General features: G+C 33.0%; 1 pseudogene; it reads right to left on the bottom strand.

Moving 5' to 3' along the window:
• Nucleotides 1–15,887: 15,887 nt before the first annotated feature.
• LOC107900186 (equilibrative nucleotide transporter 3-like) lies at nucleotides 15,888–19,284 on the bottom strand (annotated as a pseudogene).
• Nucleotides 19,285–20,110: the final 826 nt, after the last annotated feature.

The following is a 20,110-nucleotide window of genomic DNA, read 5'->3' as shown; positions in this document are numbered from 1 at the left end:
AGATATCCACCCTTATAAATTTGGGAGTGTTCTAAGCAATTAAGACTGTGGAAGAAATCCCTGTAGTTTTTAGAGCTTATTTAGAGTAATGTTCATAACATTTTACTGTTTTAGCCTAAAAATGATAGAAATTTCTTTGTGAAATAGGCTCATGTCTGAACGTTATTATTTTAATGAAATACATCTTTGCAATTATTGCTGAGCCAATATTTTCATTCTTTACGAATAATTCCAGATTCTTTCAAATTATTATTCATTCATTCATAATCATATGGTACAAATAATTATTCATGAATTTATATATTCTTTTGTACATTCTTCGGTACTTATTATGGGTCTCCAGATATTAATTACGTGAATGACTCTGCTACAGACTTAGAATCCCTTTTGAGCGAGATATGTTTTTAGAGGGATTACATGACTTTGAAAATGACATGGATTGTAGCTTATCTCCGGTCTTGTTGAGGATGGTAGCACAAGAGGATAGACAGATCCTGCCTCATAAGGAATCATTAGGAATTGTGGACTTGGTGAAGATTAGAATTGACCTGACTCAAAGACGAAGCAACACCTTGTTGAGTGACCTCTAGAGTTCAAAGATGTCTTTGTATGGTCATACCAGGATATGCCCGGGTTAACTGTTGATAATGAAATCTGCACAACATCGCGATGTCAGAAATTTACAGTATGAGCGATGCAATTCTTTGTCTGGGCAATGCCTCTCTCGTTGACTCAACATAGCTTTGCCCATTTGAAGTTGAGTTTCTATCCCTTCAAGATGTTGTTAAATTTTACTTTGATTAAAGAGGAAGATCCAAAGTTTTCTGTTGTAGTTGTGCCCCAAAAGGCTCTATGAAAGAAATCTGATACCAAAGAAGGTTTTTCACCTACAACGTGAAAGTGAAAGATCTTATGTGGGAAACTTTATCAAGAAAGAACATTGATTCTGGTCAAAAGGATAACAAGGATTTGCCTAATCCTATGGGTTCAGATCCAATCTCAGAAAAAAAAGAAGAAGAAGAAGAAAAAGAAAATCAAAAGCAAAGTCAAAAGCAAAAAAGAAAAATCAAAGTTGAAACAAAAAATGAAAATGAAAAATAAAAAGGAGAGGCCAAGGTGAAAATCCGCAAAGGGCGCTTTGTGACCAAAGGTGGTTTTGAGTTGAAAACTCGAAAAGGGCAACTCAAATTTTGAGCGAAATGGGGCATGGACGTCATCATCGAAGGTTTCTTATGGGAATTGCTTCATTTTTTAAATCAGTAATTACTTCACCAAACGGATGGAGGCTGGTTTATACACCAATGTCATCATATGCCGATATAGAATTCTAGAGAAGATGGTATCAAAATATGCGTTGAACTTGAGTGATAGCACGATAGCTGAGGTCTGTAATCAATTCAAAATCAGACACCACGGTTCGTCATTGTATCGCCCAAAAATGAATTGCGGCAATGACTGAGACTTACAAGGGTTGGCATGAGAAATTACCATTTGCCCTCCTTGTTGGTTGAACATCTATCAAGACTCCTACCAGAGTAACATTATTCTCTTTGGTTTGAGGGATGGAGGTAGTTCTACCCATTACAGTAGAAATTTTTTCTCTCCAGGTGTTAGTTGAGCTAAGAGTTGGATGAGGCAGAATGAATCCAATCTGATCAGAAGGAAAAAGCTAAAAGCTATACAGCATAGTCAAATGTATCAAATGTAAATGACGCGAGCCTACAACCAAAAGGTTCGCCTCAGAGAATTCTATAAGGGGAACCTAATGTTGAGAAAGATCCTTCTTACACAAAAGGATTTTAGAGGAAAATGGACACCAGGGGCTTTTTCCAGAGGAGCTCTGATCTTGAGTAGGATAGATGGTAAAAACTCGCCAAATCCTGCAAACTCAGATTCAGTCAAGTATTACTTCACCTTAAGAAGGAGAAGGGACCAGGGTGAAAACCTGCAAAGGGTGCCTTGATTCCTCAAAGAAAAATGTGTGAAAAATGAAAAAATGAAAATGAAAAATGAAAAATGAAAATGGAGAGGCTAAGGGGAAAACCCGCAAAGGGCACCTTAGGCCAAAGAGGATTTGAGTTGAAAACCCGAAAAGGGCGGCTCAAATATTGATTGGAATGAGGGTATGAAGTGATCAGATTTATTCAAATCTTATTCAGATTGGGGCATGTGGTAATCTTTTTATATCGAAATCAACAAGAAAGGGTATGCGACATCTTGGGGCATTAACAAAACACTGTAGATCTCCTAAACATGTGTCAAACTCAGAATGGTCTTCAGAAAGTTTGTACAGAGAAGTTCAAGCTGCGATATCTAGGGCACCCAATTTTCATACAATTCATATTGAATTTGTTGTTCTTGGAATATTTCATTCTTTTCCAAGATACACATTCTTAATCAATTTCTTTGTCATCCTTCTTTGCTATTTTTGATAATTTGTTCTTTCGAGCTATGTTTAAAACCAACTTTATTCTTATCCATTGTTATGACCCTTTTTTTCAAGTATGTCGTATTGGAAAAATGATTAATGGACTAATAAAACTTTCACAAAGTACGTTTTGCATATTACTCTGAAAAGTTTCTAAATAATATAGGAACCTGAAGCAGGACTATTGTTTAGAGAACACCAAATTTAAAGGTTGGAAATTTGAGAAGGAAGAGTCTAAGTTTGGACTTTCTCTTTGGATGATGTTGTCAAATGCATTGATTGAACAAAATGATAAGACGACGGGTTAATGACATAATCATTAGGCAAGAGGAAGAGGTTACCTCAGAGAAGAAAGCCTTCATCTGCGTATAAGTCTTTGGTACGACACCTTAGGAATGGTGTAAGGAACTAGAATGATGTAGATCATGTATCCTTAAACTGTGATAGAAGGATTGAGGAAAAGCCGCATATTTCTACACTTGGATTACAGTGGGAGAGTGATGGTACAAATTTTGGGCCCCAATGGATTAAACTTTAAGGTTTACAGTGGGGGTAATCTGGCTAAATGTTTTTCAGAAAAGCCGGTCAAGCGAGAAGGCGTTGTAGCACGCCAGTGTTAAAGCCTTGATAAACTTCGAGTAATGACAACCTAAGCGGGATCATTCTCGAAAAAATAAAATTTTGCATTCATGCAAACACCATTCACACATGTCTAGTTAGGAGTATTTGATTCATTCTGATCATGACATCCTAATCACTAGGCATAATTAAGTTCATAAATGAATTATATAGGTCATGTTCCCCAGAGAACAGATCGGTGAAATCACAAAACCTAGCTCCCTGACCAGCAGTGGAATAGGTTGAAGATTGCAAAACCTAGCTCTCTGACTAGCAATGGAATAGGTTGGGAAATTACAGATCTTGTCTCCCTAAGCAGTAGCGGAGCAGATCAAAGACGACGAATCTTATCTTCAAGTGTAAGGAAGTAGATTTAAGCCACAAGTCCTATATCCCTGGTCAATAGTGGAATAGGTGGGAAATTACAGATCTTTTCTCTCTAAGCAGTAGCGGAGCAGATTGAAGACGGTGAATCTTATCTTCAAGTGTAAGGAAGATATTTAAGCCACAAGTCCTATGTCCCTGGTCAATAGTGGAATAGGTTGGAAATTACAGATCTTGTCTCCCTAAGCAGTAGCGGAGCAGATCGAAGATGGCAAATCTTATCTCCCTGAAGTTGCAGTCGAGCAGATTGAAGCCGATAATCCTATCTCCCTGAAGTTGTAGTGGAGTGGATTAAAGTAATAGATCATATCTCTCTGAAGTTGCAGTAGAGTGGATCGTATCAGGTCTTATCTCCCTGAGGTTGCAGTGGAGCAGACTGAGAAAACAAGTCTTATCCCCCTGAAGTCACAGTAGGGCAGACCAAAGAAGCAAATCTTATCTCCCTGAGGTTGCGGTGGAGTAGATTAAAGTCGATAATCCTATCTCCCTAAAGTTGTAGTGGAGCGGGTTAAAGTAATAGATCTTATCTCTCTGAAGTTTCCTATCTCCCTGAAGTTGTAGTGGAGCGGATTAAAGTAATAGATCTTATCTCTCTGAAGTTGCAGTAGAGTGGATCGTATCAGGTCTTATCTCCCTGAGGTTGCAGTGGAGCAGACTGAGAAAACAAGTCTTATCCCCTTGAAGTCACAGTGGGGCAGACCAAAGAAGCAAATCTTATCTCCCTGAGGTTGCGGTGGAGTAGATTGAAGTCGATAATCCTATCTCCCTAAAGTTGTAGTAGAGCGGGTTAAAGTAATAGATCTTATCTCTCTGAAGTTGCAGTGGAGTAGATTGAAGCCGATAATCCTATCTCCCTGAAGTTGTAGTGGAGCGGATTAAAGTAATAGATCTTATCTCTCTGAAGTTGCAGTAGAGTGGATCGCATCAGGTCTTATCTCCCTGAGGTTGCAGTGGAGCAGACTGAGAAAACAAGTCTTATCCCATTGAAGTCACAGTGGGGCAGACCAAAGAAGCAAATTTTATCTCCCTAAGGTTTCGGTGGAGTAGATTGAAGTCGATAATCCTATCTCCTTGAAGTTGTAGTAGAGCGGGTTAAAGTAATAGATCTTATCTCTCTGACGTTGCAGTAGAAATAGATCGCATCAAGTCTTGCCGACTAGAGATAGCAAATTTTGTTCTTTTTTAAAGCTATAAGCTACGAATCCTATCTCCCCGACATTGCGGTGGAGTGGATCGAAGCCCCAATTCCTATACCTCTGAAGATGCAGTGGATGGAATAAGGTAACTCAAAGAAGAAGAGCACCAAGGTCCAACACGACCGGGCAAAATTGGCCATTTTTAGAGTCTTTGCTTCATTCCCGTTACATGACAATGAGCAAAGAGGGGCAGCTGTAATAACCAAATTTTGCCCAACCCGAGCCCAACTATTAAAACCCAGATATGAAAAAATATCACATAAATAAAGGTCCAATTAGTACAGTCTAGACTACAAAATTTGGCCCAAAATTTGTCTGAAACCCAATTACAAAAAGAAATAAAATACCCTAACCTGAAATACTAACAAAACCTAACCTGAATTACCCATTAAACCCTAGCCCAATCACCATGCAGCCCAAAACAAAAATCAGAAGCAGGGAGCCCTAGAAGCTCTCAGCGCCGTTTCCCCACAAGCGCACCTCCAGCCTTTCCACGTAACCCCAGCGCCGCAGCAGCTCCTCTCACCCGTACGTGCCAGGCCTCTGGACTCATGCGAGCCTCCGTATGTGCGCGCCCTCGTCTCTGTATAGCCGTACACCTGCAACAAACACACCGTAACAAAGAATAACAGAGAAAACACAGTAGAAAAGAGAAAGTTTTAGGGATTTTTCTGTATTTTTATTTTTTTTATTGTTATTATTTTATTCTTGGCTATAAAAAGCCAATACAAACACAGTAAAAGGGGCCTTTTTTTTACACAGAGATATTGAATAGAAACGAAAAAAATCAAGGCAAAAAAAGTTTTTTTTCGAAAGGTGACCTTCTTTGTTTTTGCTTTCTTTTTTTTATTTTCTTTGATTCTTTGTTTTCTCCTTTTACAAAATGGAAATAAAAAGAGGAAGAGAAGAAGTGTCTTACCAGAGTAGACGTCGTCGGAACCTGGTTTGCTTTACCTAAATTGGAGTCAAATCGAGTTCATGACAGAACGACATAGAGGAAAAAAACTTACCTTTGTGGGTGCGCCAATGAAGCCTTCTTCTCCTCTGCGCGAATAGAAGTCGAATGGGCAGAGGCTTGGGATTTGAAATGGCAGAGAAAGGGGGAAAACGGAGGCGGCGTTCACCTCTCTTCTGCAGTCTTAAATGAAACATTTAGGTTTTTTTTAGGCTTAATTTAGCCTTTATTTGTAAAAGGGAACGACGTCGTTTGATGCTGAAGCAATGGTTTCAAAACAGCACCGTTTAAAGGCCTACGACCCGCGCGGTGACCCGACCCGAGGGAAGGATCCGCGCGTTTACACCTTATGGTCAATTTGCACTATGAGCCCTTCTTCATTTGGGAGTTGTTCGATTCAGTTTTCTTCCGTTTTTTAATTTGTACCATGTATTTAGCTGTGATTTCATCCGAGCCCTTAGTCAAATGACGTCGTTTTCACTGTAGGATTTGAATGCCCAGATCCATGCTGCTTTAGTTCCTTGGTTTTGAATTGATTGCAAATTTAAACCTTCAAATATCTACATTTTAATTTAAATCTTTTTGTTATGTCTACTATTATTTTTAGTATTCTGTTTAATTTTATAATTTTTTTAGTATTTACTAGTATTCATATGTTTTTATATTAGTTGTATCTGTTATTTATCTCTTTTCATATTTATTATTATATTACATTATTTCAAAACTTTTGTAGATAATACTCAATTTTGTTTATGTATTTCTATTTGTATATTAAATTTATTGCTTTAGTATTTTGAATTTACTATCATACATTTGTTTTTTTTATTTGTTATATAGTATTACTAAAATGTTGTTTTATTACGATACATTAAATTTTTTTTATGTATTCGTATTGTATCATATTATTTATATAATAATTTATTTTGTATAATCTATCAATGATTTTAAATTATACTCTTTTGTACCAATTTCTATATATTCTACTTATTCAAAATATTCCAATGTTGCATTCATTCCAATGTATATTATTACATATTATTATTTACGATATGTTTATGAAATGTTTATTCTAAATCCATGCTTATACATCTTTTAATCTTCATTTCAAATTCCATTCAAATAAATTTACTTTATTTAACATTATTCTTAATTTTATTTTAAATCCATTTCCAAGCGCATATATATTGCTATTTCTTTAAAACAAAAAGAAACCATTGTAGAGATAATATTTTTAGGTCTTTATTTTTTTACCTTAATGTGTCTTTTGAAATTGCTTACTAATTCATTTAACTTTCAATTATTTATATTGGTATTTCTATAATGTGATTAAAATTATTGTTGCTATATATCTTCTATGTATTGCTCTTCAGTCATGTTTCCATTTGTAAGATTGCATTTTTAAAGCACAACAATCATTCTATTGCATAATTTCCGAAAGGCTTGGTGTTCATAGTTATCGAGAGAATTGTGCCCTAACTTACTGGGCCTCAATTCTTTTCGACGAATTTAGATAGCCAAATGTTTATTTTATTAAAACCATACAATTTTAAAATAATTTTAAAATAAAGCTTTTGAGACTTCAAAATGTTGGATCCTAACTTACTGGATATGGCATTTTGTTATCTCGATTTTGAAATGAAGGCAATATTTGGTGTTTAGAATTTTCAAGAAATTGAACCCTAACCTACTGGATTCTAATTTCTCGTTTGACCTAAATGACCAAATAACCTTCTCAAAATACATGAATTTTAAAATTCAAAAAAATAAAAAGACATACTTAATTTTGAAGATTAAATTGTTGCTCCCTAACTCACTGAGTGTGGTAATTTATTTCTTCAAAATGAGTGTGTCTTGTTGTTCTATTCGGTTTATTCAAATTTAAACTTCGAAGGGTTGTATTTTAAAATCTTTTCAAAATTTCGACAATAAGACCTTAATTAATCAATTCGGTACCAATTTTGGGCGTTACGAGGGTGCTAACCCTTCCTCATGCGTAACCGACTCCCGAACCTGTTTTCTCAAATTTCATAGAATAAAATCATTTTTAAGGTGAGCCGGTCACACCTCAATAAAGGATCGGTGGCGACTCCTATTTTCGTTTTTAAGTCGACTACTAAACCTTTTTGTTTTTCAAAAAATATGGTTTCGACAATTACAATCCATTATCTTAATTATGGCATAATTACCTTATAAGTACTTTCTTTCCTATAGCCATTTAGCCCTTTTAACTAATAGAATTCAACTTTTACACCTTCTATGATCTAGTCCTTTTTACTTAATTAATCATTTAAATATCAAAATTTCTCAACAAAATTTTAATACGACCTTAATATAATCCCGTAGGCACTAAATAAATAATAAAATAATAAATTACTAGTCAAAATTGTGATCCCAAAACTACTATTTTTGACACCACTAAAAACGGGCTGTTAGAGAGAAAGTTTATAAGAAATCAGAGTTCTTCATCCATGATGGTTGTATTTATAATAAAAATATCAATCATGAGGATGATGATCCACTTACTTATGAGGAGGCCATGTAGGACATTGATTCGAAGCTTTGGATGTAACACCCCGTACCCGAGTCCGTCGCCGGAGTCGGACACGAGGGGTTTGTAGACTTAAATCACTTCTTTGCACAATCCATTTTAAATTTTCCAGGAAAGCTGGCTAACTGCATCATTGTCACCTTAAAAATCATATCTTTAGTTTCACAACTCGAAAATCACATTCGTGATTTTTCCCTGAAACTAGTCTCATATATGCATCTACAAATTTTTTTCTATAATTTTTGGTCGGGCCAATTAGTAGAGTTTATTAGTCAAATTCTCCCATGTTACAGGGATCGACTACACTGACCTTTGCGCATTATGACTTGGATATCTCCCTGTACAGGGCTTCAATACTGATACCGTTTGTTTCTATAGAAACTAGACTCAAAAAGGAATCTATTCATATATGGCATGACTTCTAATTATCTCTGGTTAATTTACAATGAATTTCCAAAGTCGGAACAGGGAATCCAGAAACCGTTCTGACCCTGTCTCACGAAAACTTTAGCATCTCATAATATACTATTCATATGAATGTTTAGTTACTTTACTATGAAAATAGATTCATCAAGGTTCGTTTGCATAATTTATTCACTATTTAATTCCATTCCTACTATTTTTAGTGATTTTCCAAATCTACATCACTGCTGCTGTCAGCATCTGCCTTTAAGGTAGACTTTACCTATTTCATAGTTTCCATGATTCAACTAGCCCTTTTAGCATAAATAGCACAAATTATGATAGTGATTAACCATTCCCATGGCCAATCCTTGTTAAGCATATCCATACCAAATGAGTATAACATTATGCTCAAACATATATAAGCCATTTTCGCATGGCTATCCAAAATTATACAATCCAAAGGGTCCATGACCCACAACAAAAAGGGTAGTCCTATACATGCCATTTCGAAGTTCAACCAAAATTGTACCAAAAGGGGGCTTTGATAGTGTGGGAGACTTCGACTTCTAAAAATCCCGAGTCCGATAGCTGACGAGCCAAAATCTATAAAACAGAGAAACAAAGAAACGGAGTAAGCAATTTATGCTTAGTAAGTTTTGAGCAAGGGATTCCAGCACAACAAAAGTATAGCATTCATGTAGCTAAACAGATAATTTCATATGCACAAATTTTCAGTATCATACTTACTTCACATTACCAACCCTTATATTCATACACAAAGATCAACTTAGCCAAAGGCCGGTAGCTCATTTATCAACTGAGCGAATACTTATTTGTAAGGGCTCAACTAATTCAAAGCACATACGAAACATACCTCAATGTTGGGATGTTACAAGCGTATTAACTGAAATTTTTACAGCAAGATCGTTCATTCCCAAATCACGTACCTTCGGAATTTAACCGTATATAGCTACTCATTCAAATGCCTTCGGGTCATAGCCCGATTATAGTAACTCGCACAAATGCCTTCGGGACTTAACCTGATTTAGTAACTCGCACAAATGCCTTCGGGCTTAGCCCGGAATTATTATCTCGCACAAATGCCTTCGGATCTTAGTCCGGATATGGTCACTTAGCACAAAGCCTTCGGGACTTAGCCCGGACATCATTCGAATAACCATGCACATTTAACAATAAATCATGACACATTCGTATTTCATTTTCATTAGCAAAACTCAAACACAAGACACTTATCACTCTTGCAATTTCGGCTCAATAGCCACACACAAGGAGCATGATTTTGATTTGCTTAAAACATGATCTAATCAAATCATAATTTAAGCTCTATTACTCAAGAACTTACCTCGGATGTTGTCAAACGGTTTCGACGGCTATTCGACCACTTTTTCCTTCCCTTTATCGGATTTAGTTCCCCTTTGCTCTTGAGCTTAATTCAAACAAATTTAACTCATTAAAGTCTCATTTTGCTAGCTTATGGCCGAATATGACAAAGAGTTTGATAGGTCATATGGCCACCTTTTAGCTCAAATACACAATAGTCATACGCATTTTTAATCACATCAAGCAATTTAATACAATTCATTCGAACATCAAAAGAGAAGCTCAAGGTACTTAGCCCATATATACATTAGACACTAGAGTCACATATGTACGAAATCACGAATCAAATTCAACATACTAGCTAATATTTCCCCTTAGCCGAATTTTCTAAGTCAAGCTAAAGCCATCAATAGGCTACCTATGGCCGAACATACACATAACTTATGTACTTATTCATGTGGCCGAACATACATGTCTATGTTGGGGCCGATTGCATCACAAACCATACCATTTCAATTTTTGGCCATGGTTAAACAAAGAACTTAATGTCTCACTCAAAAATGCTAAAAAGAAGATTCAAGAATCATCAATCCACCATCACATGCACCATTACAAAGCTTCACTTTTAGCATGCAAATGATATCAACACCAATCCACCTTGGCCGAATATCATCTCCATGACATAGTAAAGATTTGAACCATGGGCTATTTAGAACTCAAGCTAACTACTAAAACATGCATGCATCTCATGGAACATCATCAAACATACCTTAGTTTATCAAACCACCATAGCCGATTTCCTCAAAGCTCTTTTTCCTTCTTTTTCTTTCTCCTATTCGGCCAAGAACAACATGAGAGCTTTTCTCTTCTCTTTTTTTTGGTCATGCATGAGAATGATGAACACATTTTTTTCTCTTTGTTTTCTTCCTTCAATTTCTTATTAGTTTATTGCCCATGCTTCTTATTTTATTCTTCCATTAACACAACATGTTTCATGACATGTTTTGCCCATCATCCCTTGTCATGGCCGGCCACTAGTACTTAAATGGGGGGAAATTGACATGCAAGTCCACCCCTTTGATTACATGCACTATTAGGCAACTTGCATTTGCCTAGCACATTTCTAAATTTTCTCACATAAGTCTTATCAACTAAATTCACATGCAATTAACTAAATCGAAGCTTAAAACTTTCACACATTTATATTCACATATTTTAGGCAATAATTATCACATTCAAATAATTTGGTGACTCGGTCTAGCGGTCCCGAGACCGCTTTCCAACTAGGGTCACTTTAGGGCTGTCACATTGGAAACAGGTCATGGATGCCAAGGTGGATTCTATAGAATCTAATAATGTGTAGAAACTTGTGGACTTACCAGTTGAGATTAAACCCATAGGGTGTAAGTGGATTTATAAGAAGAAGAGAAATGTGGAAGGGAAAGTGAAACCACATAAAGCTAAACTTGTAGGGAAAGACTACATACAGAAAAAATGCATCACATTGAATACGATGAGACTTTTTTCGGTAGCCATGCTCAAGTCAATTTGTAGACTCTTATCCTTTATCGCTGCTCTCAATTAGGATATTTGGAAAATGGATGTCAAAACAACATTCTTGAATGACTATCTTGATGAGACCATTTACGTGGTTCAACCCATTGGTTATGTTGTCAACGGAAAGGAGTAAAATGTTTGCAAACTGCTAAGATCCATTTATGGACTTAAGCTGGCATCCCGCTCATGGAATAAAATATTTGATCAAATGATCAAGACTTTTGGGTTTGAGTAAAACAATGGTGAACCTTGCATTTATAAGCATATAAACGATAAAATGGTGGTCTTCCTTATTCTGTATGTCAATGATATTCTACTTATAAAAAATGATGTAAAAGAATTGTCATCAGTTAAGTTGTGGTTATCTCAATAGTTTTGCATGAATGATTTGGGTGAAACTAGATATACTTTTGGAAAGTGAATCCCTAGGGATCAACAGAATAAAGCAATAGCTTTACCACAAGCTTCAAACATTGATAAGGTACTAGAACAGTTTGCAATTACTGAAGTAAAGCCAGATGCTCAACTAACTACATCAGGTTTTCATCTTTCTTTGGATGATTGTCCTAAGACAACAGAAAAAGAAAGCATATGAGTAAGGTTTCATATGCTTCGACAGTTAGAAGCCTTATGTGTGTGATGCTTTGCACACGTCTAGATATCTATTTCGTAGTAGGAATGGTTAGTTGATATCAGGCGAATCCTAGTTTCAAGCATTGGTAAGCTGTAAAGTATATATTAAGATATATTAAAAGAACTAGAGATTATATGCTTGTTTATTTTGAGGAAAAACTTACTCCTATTGAATACACAAACTCAAACTTCCAAACCTATGAAGATTCAAGGAAATCAACATCGAGAAGTGTATTCGTCCTAGACGGTGGAGTTATAGTATGGAGAAGTGTAAAACAAAGTTGCACTACTAACTCTACTATGAAGGCCAAGTATGTGACTACTTTTAAGGCAACTAAAGAAGCAATTTGGCTTCAAAGTTCTTAATTGATCTTGAAGTCATTCCTGGTATGGAAAAAGTCATAACACTCTATTATGATAACAATGTTGCAATAGTTAAAACAAAGGAAATGAAAAGGCATAAGAGGATTAAACACATTGACCGAAAGTGTCACTTAATAAAAGAGGTAGTAGTCGTAGGAATAGTAGATGTGGTGAAAGTAGCTTATAGGGATAACCTTGCGGATCCATTTACTAAAACTTTTGTAACTAGGAGTTTTAACAAACACTTCGAGGATATGATAATGCAAAACATGACACATTTACTTCACTAGGAAAAGTTGGAGATTGTTGGCAAATATGCCCATATTGTAGTAAATATGTAATTGTTTTCTATGTATTTGAATGATGAATAAATAAAGTTAATTTCATATTTCACTATTATGTATTTTGTGTTTTTGTCTTTCATATTTTGCATGCATAGCAAAATTTTGAAAAGCAAATATTAACTCATTGATTGTTTAAGTTCAAAATGATGATAAGTGGAATTGTAAGAACGTTTACATTGTGATAAAGATAACTTACTTCAGTAGATATTCTAAATAAGTCCGTAATCCTGTAAAAGAATCAAAAAGAGCATTTTATTCAAATACTTAGAAGGATTATTATGCCATCTACAATTCCAATTGGGGAGATGACTACTCTTAGCTATCGGAGCAATTGACTCCACAGGTAGAGACATAGATGTATTCATTACAAGAATGATACATTGGACTAGAGCCAAAAAGAATTAATTCTGAATCCGTTTGGGAAATAATTCACTTATGAAATTCATGGTGTGATTTACCTAAATCCTCAGTTAGTCACTAACCATGCGTATGTAACTCGTGTGCTTTGATATAAGTAGAGGCTTATGCTTTAAAGATGATCGAGCCGATAACCAGTATGTTGGCTATATGACTTGTGTATGACATGGCTTTACTAGCAACAATGGAATTCATAGCTCAATTAAAAAGTTAATGATATCCTTTCATTGACATTATGTGGATTGATAAATATGGAACGTGGTCACAGGTTGCTTGTTCTCAAACAAACAATTTTTCACAGTCAATTATAGAAGTGATCAATTTAATCATTTAGAAGACGCAATGGTGACAATAATATAAAATAGGATTATATTGAGTGAGCGAATTTAACTCAAAGGAATCCAGGATATCATATGAGGGTAACACACACAAGACGAGGTCTTTGGACAAAACAGTTGGATAAATTACTTTCATAAAGAGTATACAATAAGTAGTTTTCAATCATGATACTTCTTGTGGACTGACTTCATGATTAAGTAAATGGAGAATTATCAGAATCATTCTTCTAGACATAATTGCAATTACTCGAGCCTAATTTTATATGTTTGATTGGTTCCTCCACTAGCTCAACAAAAACTCGATCGAACTGTATTTGAATCAAAAGAAAACTTTACGACTTAGAAATAATTTAATTGAGTCAATTTATTCGCTGTGGAATTAAATTAGGTGGTCATGCAAATTGTTCAACAAGAGAATTTAATTATAAAAATTTTGAAAAATTAAACTTTTGGAAAAATTAATTTTTATCAAGTAAAATTAAATTAATCAAATTCATTAAAATTAATATGATATTATTGTCAATTAATTTTCAATTTAGACAATTGACTTAATGGGTAATTGAACTTGAAAAATTGGACCTGAGATCAAAAATTGGGCCTAAGAACCCAAAATCGAGACTGAAACCCAAAAACTGATTGAATCAAGTCGACGATCCAACCGATGTCTTGTCCGGACCGGTCGAGTCATCACTGGCCTGGACCAAACTGGCAACAGATGAATCGAATCGGGGTGTCGTGAGGGTGTTGCATTTGCGATGGCAAAACCAGACACAACAATGCTAGCAACGATAACGACGACATTCAGTGGCTGGGGGTGGCCCTTTGGCGGTTGAGCATTGGAGGAATCGCACTTCTACTTGAACTCTACTGAATAATTTGATTGCAGATTAACTATTCCAACAATAATATTATTTTAATAGTTTTAATATTAAATTTAATTTCATACTTATCTTAATAGTATTTTATTAATTTAATATTAAAGTGATGATGTTAATATTAAACTTAATTTAATATTTATGTTGTAGATAAATATTCTTTTAATTTACTAAGATTTAATATTAAGTTTAATTTAATATGTATCTTGATAACTATTATATTAATTTAATATTAAGGTGATTAAGTTTAATCATAGTTGAATTCTCTAAACTCTCGCTATATAAAAAGAGTTGAGTTATTATTTTTCACACACTTGAATTCAAGATAAAGTTGTAGAGAGAAAATTCTCTAAACAAATTATTTTAGAAGATTTCTATAGATATTTTTATTATTTACAACTTGACCTGGAAGTTTAGTGAAATTGTGAAATTGTTCCACTGGTAATTTTTGTAGAAAATTTTTTGATTCGAAACGAGCTCACACTTAGCAGATGTAAGCTTGAGGATAGTAGAGAAGACCACGCGACTGAAGCGTTCATCCTAGACGAATTGAAAATACACGATTTTGATTACGTGTTTATTACTTTAGATATCACAATCAAATTCTTATTTTTGGAAAAATTTTAAAACTCTAATTTTTCCCTAAACCTATTTTTATTGTGTTTTTGAAAACCAATTTTCCAACAAAAATTTGATATTTCTATAATTATTTGTTACTTTTCACCATTCATTGTTGTTATATCTTAGCCCACATGGATCACATGGGAAAACAATAGAAAAAGAGGGACAACACAAAAGGGAAATAAAGTGTCAAAAACTATTCTTTTACTTTATATTCTTTGCAAAATGAAGGGACAAACAAATTATGTACTTGAACTAATTTATACTAGATTATTTATATTAGATTATAACACATCCATAATGCGGATGAAATCATAAGTGACAAGAATATGTAACAAATTTATAAATATATATATAATTAAATGTCAATCTATTTGAAATAATAAAAAATTATGATATCTTGATTTCAAATCTTATAATTCTCTTGTGTGTGTATATTTCTAAAATTTATCAACATATAAAAAAATATAAATATTCTCAAAAAAATAATTGTTGCTTTGGAAAAGGATGAACTTTTGATAATTTTACAATTAAATTAGACCTCTATTAATGAATGATGCCAACATAGTATAAAGTATTATCTGCTTTGAGTCAAAAGAAATACAATTTTATTTAACAAAATGTAGTTTACAAGTATAGGTTTAAATTTATACCAATAAACACAGTGACTTACTTAAATATTAAGGTGTTTTTAAGTAGATGACTAATTAAAATGTTACAGTTTCTGGTGTTATAATTAAGTAAATAGTTAATTGGGATGTTATTAAGTAGATTTTAATCTAACTATATTACTTTTTGTAAAGCTAAGTAGATTAATTTTCTTTAAAGAAATAGATTAAAACGTTAAGCATCTCGAAAGTTGTTATAGTCGCATGGCATTGCCAAAGATTCTCACAAATTACAAGATAAAATCTAATATTTCAGTATTTGCAAAAAAGCAAATTTCTACATCATATAACAAGATAAATCATGAATATTTTAAAAGGCATTCTTTTTACCAATGAACCACAACCAGTCCAAAGAAACCCCTGCAAATATCCCAATCAATAGACATAGCACTACTATATTACCCAAGGCATTTTGTTCAGGCCCCTGTCAAAAGAAAACAAGAAGTTTATATTAGAGATTACAAAGAATATTAAGATAAATTTCATACTGCAAGTGACTATGCCAGCACTAACCTTGTAACCTTTAGGTGCTGCAGTCATCACACAGATCGTAAGGTGACCATTTGTTAATCCCAGGAATGATACGAGCAATATCATCCATCCTTGATCACCATACTTGGCAGTGAAGTAAAAGGCAGGGATCAGTAAGAAACGAGAAAGTATTGCAATCGTAAGGCCTTTTCTTGACTCTATCTTCAAGAATTTCACAAGGAGAAGATATCTTGATATCAGATTCCAAACATTGTCACATGCTATCAACACAGGTGGATACCTAGAAACACATCAATCGTACCATAATATTTATCTTCAAGTGGATACATAGATCTTTAGGTATAAAGGAAAAGCAACTTCAAATGTCATTTCACTGAATGAATGAAAACTTACCATGTACCCAACTTATGTTTACCAGTGTTTTCGTATAAGAATCCAGGGAAAATCGACAGTGTTAAAACGTATATTAGAAACATGTCAAGCGCGTAATCTACGTTCTGAATGAATAGTTGTTTGTTGCTTAGCCTCTCATTCTGTTCATGCTGTGAAAATGCCAAAAAAAAAAAAAGTTGGATTAACTTTAAGCAAGGTTAAAAGAGTTTTTGAGAAATATTTGGTAAAGGTCTGATTTTACATGGTCTTCTTTTATTTGGATACCAGCAGCCTCAAGATCAGCTTGAACAGTTTTTGATCCTTCTAAAGCTGCCTTAGAGCGGAAGTACTTCACTATTGGCAATCTGGGGAAGAAATATGCGTACAATAGGACAGATAAGAACTCAAATAATGTAGAAATAGCTAGAAACAACACTGCAAAAAGAAGAGAATTTTTGTTTCAATGAACTACTAAACGTAAGGCAAATTAATGACGGTTTTGTCAAATAGCAAAGAGAAGGCACATACTTGCCCCTTTACGAAGACCATTGTTAAAGGCTGCTTTCGTGATAAGCCTTAAAGCAGAGGTCAAGGCACCAGATGCAGCCATACCAGCAAAGAAGGACTGAATCATAAAACCAACAATTAACCGTTAAATCAACTATTAATCAAGTGTTAAAGAAAATAAAGAAAACCAACCTGGATAAAGTCAGGGAGCATGAAAGACAAATCGCCAACAATTCCACCTTGAACACAAGCATCTGAAACGCCAAAAAAAGCGAAAATAACACATATACAAATGAAAGATCCAAGTCCTCCTCTCCCTGATGTAGCTAAATCCAACTATCAATGAAATGATCGGGGGGGGGGGGAATAGAGGTTAGTTAGAGAATGAAGTGGATGATGGCCTGTGTAAAATAAAGGAGCAGTTTAACTTTACCACTAAGAGCATGAAAGTAATTGCAACGAAAAGTGAGTATCCAAATATGTTCCTCCGTCTAGTATTGATCTTTGATTCGTTGTATGCCAATATTAACATTGTTCCAAAGGCAAAGGGTTGATAAACAAGAGTAAGCACCCTTGAAGGATGGTAGTCCTTCAAATGCAAACATACACATCATCAGATTAGAAACCCATGAAAACTATTGACAGAACAATGACATTTAATGCTTGGAATATGTAGTTAATTAACATGATAGTGAATGTATCTTTGTGACAATTTATTGTAAACCTAACTATAGTTATGAAATTGTCATTATTTATATTAAAATTATTAATTTTTCAAAAAATCTTATTTGTAATTTTTAAAGTTATTTTTAATCTATTAACTTTAAAAAATTATAACTAATATTTGTTATACCAATATAAATTCACAAAAATATAAAATAAATTTCAACATAACCAAATAAAATAACTGATTAATTAAAATTATTAATATGAAAAAAAATATAAACTAAGTAAATAAAGGAAATGTTCGGGAAAAAGTAAATAAAGAAAGTAAACAAATATAAATCTTCTTTTATTGTTGTAAACCATCCTAATCCTTTTCACAAAATTCAAAAAAATGAGTTTATTTTTATCATATTATACGCATAATTGCTCATATATTTAGTTATCAAAATTATAAAATATTTTTAGTCAAAAATTAAAGCCAGCCAAATATAATAATATTTTATGAGTTTACATCCCACTATTGATCTTATTTATTTTAGTTATCCAAAAATAATTCCAAATTTAAAATATAACAATTTTTTATCATCAAATTTTAATATTTATGGTTTTGGGTTTTATGAAAAATATGTTTTACATGTGCTTTTCACAATATTTGGGTTTGGTTTTTTTTCTATAAAACAATTAAATTATTTATCAATATAATTATACTTATCATACATATAAAATTTTAAATTAATTTGATATTTTTATCATATTCATATAAGATATTGTATATATTAATATTTATTGAATGGTTAAAATTTTTTATATAAAACAAATAATTAGAAAATTTTAAATTATGTCAAATTTAACATACATGATTTATATGAATAAAAATAATTAAAATAATAATCGTCTAAAAAATATATAAAAATATACAAAATTGCTAGTGTAAATGAATCTCTTCATATTTAGTATATATATAAAAGAGAAAATGAAAGAGAAATGAAGTTAATGTTGAGTTGAATTTTCATATTCTTAATTGGATAAATAATATTACTTTTATAAATAAGATTAAAAAAATACCATCATTTAGAAATTAAGATTTAATAATAAAAAACACATAAAGCTCAGCCGGATTTTCCATATATAGAAAAAGCTCAACTGAATTTATACTAATAGTCAATAAATATAACAGAATACTATGGCATAAATATTAAAAATTTCGTTATCTTATGTTTTAAATTCAATAATAGAGAAAAAAATATTATAATTTGTGGAAAGAGAAAAAGAAGTAAACTTTTAATTAAAAAAATTTAAATTTGGAAAGAAAAACACATTCTTTTATGTTTAAACACATTTGGACCATATATATTATTTTCGGCACAAGTATCTAGATTAATATTGTTGAAGAGCAAATTACTTGCTATAAAATTAAAGAATGAACACTAAACACAAAATAAGAAGAGTTTACTTACAGGGAACAAATTATAATAATAATCTCCAATTGTGAGCATACTATTCCAAGAAATGAGAGATCCAAATCCCAGAATCCAACAAACAATCATGGCACTCAATTTTCCCTTATTTCATTTCATAATAAACTAAGTGAATAATACATGTAATTAAATTTAAAAAAATAACTCTAAGCTCCATTGATAATTCCAATGAACAAGACGAGAAAGCACAAACCTCAAGCCTTGAAGGTGATTCTCCTCCAACAACATTAGTCATGTTTACTTGCTGGGTATTCTTCAAGACCAAGGCAGGTCATAAGCAAGAATGGAAATATATATATTGACAAACAGAAGAGCTTACAGTTATATTTAGAAGGATGATGTGAAAGGTAACAACATGACTTTGTAAGGGAAAAACTATAAAGGAATGAAAAGATACGATTATGCAAATAAAGGAAATCCACATGTTTTTATATTAAAAAAATGATTATAATTTATGATGGGATCCGTTTTAGATATATATACGGTTGAGTAAAACTCGATATGATTTGAAAAAATTGAAAAAAATTTGAATTTCGAGTTATTCGAGTTATTTGAACTATTCGAGTCAACTCGAATAACTTGGTTCTAGTTTCGAGTTCGAGTTGAATTGAATTTCACAATTAGGATAACTCAAATAATTTGAATAACAAATTGGAGTAAATACCCTTTTGGTCTCTGTCAACTTTTAAATTATACAAATTGGTCTCTCAACAAAATTACAAAAAAATTCTAAAAATTCTAAAAAATATATAAAAAATATATATTATTTTAAAATATTTCTAAAATAATAATATTGAGACCTAATTAATTATTCAAATTTATCATTCTCAACTATCTTATTTTTTATTATTTTACTTTGAAAAAAATTTCAAATATATATGGTTTCAAATTTATGTACTCTAAC

Source organism: Gossypium hirsutum, chromosome D06 (genome assembly GCF_007990345.1).
Source record: "Gossypium hirsutum isolate 1008001.06 chromosome D06, Gossypium_hirsutum_v2.1, whole genome shotgun sequence".
Taxonomy (NCBI): domain Eukaryota; kingdom Viridiplantae; phylum Streptophyta; class Magnoliopsida; order Malvales; family Malvaceae; genus Gossypium; species Gossypium hirsutum.
Note: the sequence above shows the minus strand (reverse complement) of the source record. Positions and strands in the feature narration are given on the sequence as shown.